This window comes from Capricornis sumatraensis, chromosome 8 (assembly GCF_032405125.1).
Source record: "Capricornis sumatraensis isolate serow.1 chromosome 8, serow.2, whole genome shotgun sequence".
NCBI classification, from domain to species: Eukaryota; Metazoa; Chordata; class Mammalia; order Artiodactyla; family Bovidae; genus Capricornis; species Capricornis sumatraensis.
In genome coordinates, this window is record NC_091076.1 from 93016685 (window position 1) to 93022684 (window position 6000).

General features: G+C 54.1%; 1 pseudogene; it reads left to right on the top strand.

Moving 5' to 3' along the window:
- Positions 1 to 2358: 2358 nt before the first annotated feature.
- LOC138084101 (primary amine oxidase, liver isozyme-like) lies at positions 2359 to 6000 on the top strand (annotated as a pseudogene).

Below are 6000 nucleotides of genomic sequence, written 5' to 3' on the forward strand. Positions count from 1 at the left end.
GGGGGAACGGGACATGTGGTCCTGTCTCCTGAGTAATTCTCCAAATGAGACTCCTTTTTTGGTTTAGGATGGCTGACATGATGATTGTGAAGCCTACGATGAGAAGACATCAGAGGAAATGATGTGTCTAGGACACTTAGAGAAGGTGGGCAGGGGGCACCTTCTTCTATATCAGTTCCTCCACCAGGTCAGGCAGAATCTCTCCCTCTCGCTCCCTGATCATTACCCACCTTCCCTAGGAGACCTAGGATACCCCAGCAGAGTGGCTCTTCTTGACCTGTGCTTGGTCACACTGGTTGGGATTACTTTTCCCAAGCACAGGGAATGCATTATCCATCCTCTTGATGATGTGTTCTTACCAAGGAGAAGAGGCCATCGCTTACAAAAGGATCCAGAATGAAGTTCTTGGCCTGGAGAGGCTGGCCTCGTGGCCAGGGCTGAGTGTGACCTCAGATTCTGCTCCTCTTATTACAAAGTCCGCATGAACCGTTTCAATTTCAGAGACTGGGGCTGAAGACCCTTGACTGGGGTGCTTGCACTGGCACATGGACAAACGTCTCCTCAAGCAACAGAATACAGGGAAAGTATGTGGTATTCAAAATACCGGCATGGACCAGCGTTGGGGCGATCATGAACCATAAGATACAAAAAGAGCACAATTGTACTGCCACTTCTGAGCTGCCAAAAGCAAAAGCAGTGTATTGGGCACTATCTCTGCACACAGGACCACAAGCAGTTGGGTAGGCCACCTAAGCCAGCCCTGAGGCCCGCTCTCCGGATCTGCCCCCACTCATACTCCATTGAAGGAACCAGGCCACACAGGGCAAGCAGGGAACCTGTGTTTTGTTCTGGCTCCTTCCTGCAGCAGCTTGAGTGCCAGTAAGGCCCTGCCTCAATTCCTCCTCTGGCCTCTTATCAACTCTACTGATGGAAGTGTCCAAGGACGCAGCTTGGTAACAAAATGACCCGTATGTGGAATTTGCATATCAAAACAGAGCTGGTTGCAGAAGCAGCTGGTATCTGGAGAACATGACCTTTCTGGGGTTGATTTCCCTGGTTTCACATGTTCCCAGATTCCTGTCTTTCTGCAAGGCCTGCTTTCCTTAAGACCCACACACTGCACAAGCCTTCCTGACCTGATCTCTTCTGCTGTCCCACTGACTCCTGTCTCCACCTCACACTCAATATGCTGATTTGGCCATTTCCGGCCCATGCCCAGGCTGGTTCAAGTTCTGTACCTTTGCACGTTCTGATGCTTTTGGCTGGAATGTACTGTCCATTCTCCTCCAGGCGAACTACTAGGTCATCTAAGGTGCCTTTCGGGGGAAGTGGTCTTGGAGGTGTGCAGGTTGGAAAGGATTCTCCCCCAGTTCACCAGGGAAGCGGGTCCCATCTCTGGAACTCTCAGTTTCTCTGGTCCTGTCAGGACCTGGCGGCACAGAAGACAGTGTCTCCCCGACATCACCTGCCTGAGATCGGAGGTAGCTTTGCTCTCTGCCTCTGCAGTATCCTGGAAAGGGGTTTCCTGGGGATGAGGGTTGTGGACAGCTAGGTTAAATTCACAGCCAGGGTTCCAGGCACCCTGACCTGTGATGGTCCGGCAGTCCTGCTCCTGGGGTAAGGAGGGGATCTTTCTTACACTGACTGCTCCCCCCACCGCCTGCACCCCTCCAGTGACTCAGGGAGCTCAGGGCCTCCACGATGTTGAACTGGCTCAGCCCTTCAGTCCCCCAGCTCCCTATAGGTGCTTTGTGTTCTCAGCATGACTCTGCAGGCTCCTGTGGGTGCCTGTAGGATTCTGCTTTTAGGGGAGCAGAGGACAGTGAGGAGGGCTTCCCAGTCTAGAGGAAGGAAGCGGCGAATCCTGCTGGAGGGTTGTGCTCAGGTGTGATTTGCTTACAGCCAGGTAGCCAGGAGAAAGTCTGGGCCTGGAGCAGAAGGAAGAGCCCAAGGACAGTCCCTTTCTGTCCCCGTCACATCTTCCTCTTCTGTCTCCAGCTGTGTACTCAAGCCCAGCCCTCCCCTACTTTGTGCTCCAACCTTGAACCTGAGTGTTTGATTTGGCACAAAAAGACAGAGACTGACATGGGCCCACTTAAAATGCAGATTCCTACCTCAGGCCACATTTCCTGAACTGAGTTAACTACTACCCCAACCCCACACTCCACTCCCTGCCAACCCTCTGCCCTTGGCTGCTTGTCTTCACTGTATGCATCATGCCATCGCCCAGAAGACCCACCCAGAACCAGGAACTTCCAGACACTAAGGAGGCATCGTGCACCCCGTTCTGTCTGTCCATGTGTCTATCTTGCATGCTGCATTCTGATTCAAGAGCCTGAAGAGTCTGGAGTTTTAGTGATGTTCATCTTCATTTTTCTGTCCTTGTGGACTCTTCTGGTGATGGGCAGGGAGAAAGGTGGTTCTGGGAGTGAGGAGGGAGTTGGGAAGCAATGTCATCCCAGCCTGCCTCCCCCCTGCCCCTCCGGATCTCCCAGTGTCCAGCCCTGGGCACAGCCTGACCACACCCTCAGACAACTGTGTCCTCTCTGTAGAGGTGCAGCTGCCCCCCAAGGCTGCAGACCTGGCCCACCTGGACTGGGGGAGCCCCCCACCTGCCCGGAAGGCACTGGCCATCATCTTCTTTGGCAGAGCATCCCAGCCCAATGTGACTGAGCTGGTGGTGGGGCCGCTGCCTCAGCCCTCCTACACGTGGGATGTGACTGTGGAGTGTCATGGGGGCCCCCTGCCCTATCACCAATGCCCTGTGATTCTCCCAGAGTCCCTGGACATAGACCAGATGATCTTCGACAGAGAACCACCCCAGGCTGCTGGTGTCCTCCACCACTGCTGCCCCTATGACCAACGAGGATAGAACCTGGTGACCCTGAACTCAGCTCCCCGTGGCATGCAGTCAGGGGACAGGGCCACCAAATTTGGCCTCTACTATAACAGCGGGAAAAGTGGGTCTTACCTGCACCTTGTGGGCTGGCGCTTCAGGTAGACCACAAGGCTCTGGACCCTGCCCAGTGGACCATCCAGAAGGTGTTCTTTCAAAGTCGCTACTGTGAGAGTCTGGCCCAGCTGGAGGAGAAGTTTGAGGCTGGCCAGGTGAATGTGGTGGTGATCCCAGACAACGGCACAGGTGGGTCCTGGTCCCTGAAGTCCCAGGTGCCGCCTGGGCCAGCTCCCCCTCTGCAGTTCCATCCTCAGGGCACCCGCTTCAGTGTCCAGAGCAATCGAGTGTCCTCCTCATTATGGACTTTTTCGTTTGGCCTCGGAGCTTTCAGTGGTCCTAGGATTTTGACATTTGATTACAAAGAGAATGACTGGCTTATGAGATCAGCCTACAAGTGGCCAGCACTGTTTATGGTGTGGGAATACCCCACAGCAATGTTCACTTGCCCTATGAATAGTGGCATTGGCATGGGTTACGTCCTCACACCCCTGATTCGTGTAGAGTGCCCCTACCAGGCCACCTACATGGACTGACACTTCGTTGTGGAGTCCCAAGCCTCCAAGACACCACATGATGCCTTTGGTGTGTTTAAGCAGAACAAAGGCCTGCCCCTGAGGTGACACCACTCTGATTTTCTTTCCCACTATTTTGGGGGCATTGTGGAGACAGTGCTGGTCTTCAGGTCTGTGTCCACGATGCTCAACTATGACTATGTGTGGGATATGATCTTCCACCCCAACGGGGCCATAGAAGTCAAATTCCATGCCACGGGCTACATCAGCTCAGCGTTCTTCTTTGGTGATGCCCAAAGATGCGGAAACCAGGTTGGGGAAAAAACGCTGGGCGCCATCCACACCCACAGTGCCCATTACAAGGTGGATCTGGACATGGGAGCTAAGTCACCCTAGGGGAGGCAACGATTCCAGTAGAGGGGGTCGAAAGATTGGGGGCATCTTTGGGTGAGAGGGCAGAGAAGCAGGGGACACACTCAGACTGGTCTTCTCTTTGGCCCCCACTCTGAAGCCAGGTGCAGGCAGAGTCCAGAGGCAGCAGGGCAGCTGCCTGACCAGGCCTCCATCCTCCCTTCCTCCTCTGCAGCCCCCCTGCCCCCAAAAACTTGATAACTGTGTCTGGACTGAGGACATGGCTTTTGTCCCATGATGGTACCCTGGAGCCCTGAGCACCAGACACAGAGGCTGCAGGTGACCCGGAATCAGCTGGAGACTGAGGAGCAGGCCGCCTTCCCCCTGGGAGGGGCCTCCCCTCGCTACCTGTACCTGGCCAGCAATGAGAGCAACAAATGAGGGCGCCCTTGTGGCTATTGCATCTAGACGGTCAGCTTTGCTGGGGGGCCGCTGCCCCAGAACAGCTCCATGGAGAGAGCGGTCAGCTGGGGGAGGTGGGTGATGCGTATTGCTGGAGGTGGGTGGATGAGACGAGAACAGCATGTCGGGAGGGGCAATTGGGAACCCAGTTCCAATTCTACACAAGGTGAGGTAAGAGCACAGAACATTTCCTGGTTATCAAACGGCCTACAGTAGACACAGGGTCCCCCTGGAAGGCTAGGGCCCAGGCAGAGAAGTCCTTCCTGTTTTCCTGATGCTATGGAATCCAAAGGGATCAACAGGAAAAGGACATGAAAACATGCTGGGCTCAGGTCAAAAAGAAAAGGAAAAAGAAAGAGATCACCCCAATACTGTATCTTTAAAAAACAAAAAATGATGTTGGACCACCCACTAGGTGGGATGTGGGATGTGCAGGAAAATGGCTGCACACTAGGGTGACATCACGGTGAGGGTGTGGATGAGCTGGGAAGCTGAGGTCCATGGGCTCAGCTCCCTTCCATGATGATCAGGCAGCAGGACAGGGACAGTGACCATGAACCCCTGACCAGAGCATCTCTAGGTACCAGCTGGTCGTGACCCAGAAGGAGACAGAGCCCAGCAGCTCCAGCGTCTTCAATCAGAATGACCCCTGGACTCCCACCGTAGACGTTGCTGACTTCATCAACAATGAGACCATTGCTGGAAAGGTCAGCTGACTGTGGGAGAAGAGGGAGGGGTGGGGGACACAGAGATCAGCCCCACCTTCCCTTGGTGGGGGGGCCTGAAAACCCGTGATCACCTGGGGGGCTGAGCTGACTCCTGCTTCTGTGCTCTTGTGGATCTGCTCACTACTTGTGGCGGGCAACTTCCTAAGCTGGGCTTCATCTGCAGACCCTGGCTAATGCTCCAGTCTTTCCTCGAGAGGCAGCAGCTCTCTCAGTCTCTGCTTGTGGACTGAGTCCTTTAAGGGCCCCAGGATTCAAAGGGCTGGAAGGGAAGGGAAGACCACCTCTCTTATACCTAAAACTTATCCGTTTCTGTCTTCACCACTAAAGGATTAATTTCCAAACGTTGAACTTTTCTGCCATCCAAACCTGATCTTCCCTCCTCCATTCTCCTTCCTTCAGTCACAGTTTGGGAACTCTCCCAGAGTCAGGCGAGGTGCTAAAGTAGCCTGTGGGTGTCATCATTTCTCTTAGGATGGGTAAGGTGATGGGGATGTGATGGGAAATGTCCCAGATGGCAGCTGCAGACTGGGACCTAGGAGGCTGGTGTCGCTCCTAATATGAAGTTGATTCTTTATGCTTTGACTTCAGGGCTAGTATGAAAAAACTTTGAAAGATTTAAAACCCTTTTGAGTGATGGTGGGCTCCCAAAGTGAATCCTGTGGGAGGCAGAGGTGTCCTTAGCAGCAACAGGCCTCATGACCCCCTTTCTTCCCCTACTAGGACTTGGTGACCGGGTGACAGCCGGTTCCTGCACATCCCACATGCAGAGGACATTCCAAACACGGTGACAGTGGGGAATGGTGTGGGCTTCTTCCTGCAACCCTAAAACTTCTTTGACCATGAGCCCTCCATCAGTTCTGACTCCATCAACTCCCAGGAAGTCCATGATGCTGGGTCCTACTAGGTCAACTCCCTGGCTTGCCTGCCCAAGGCTCCTGCCTGTGCCCCTGATCTCCCTGACTTCTCCCATGGGGGCTTCTTCCAGAACTAG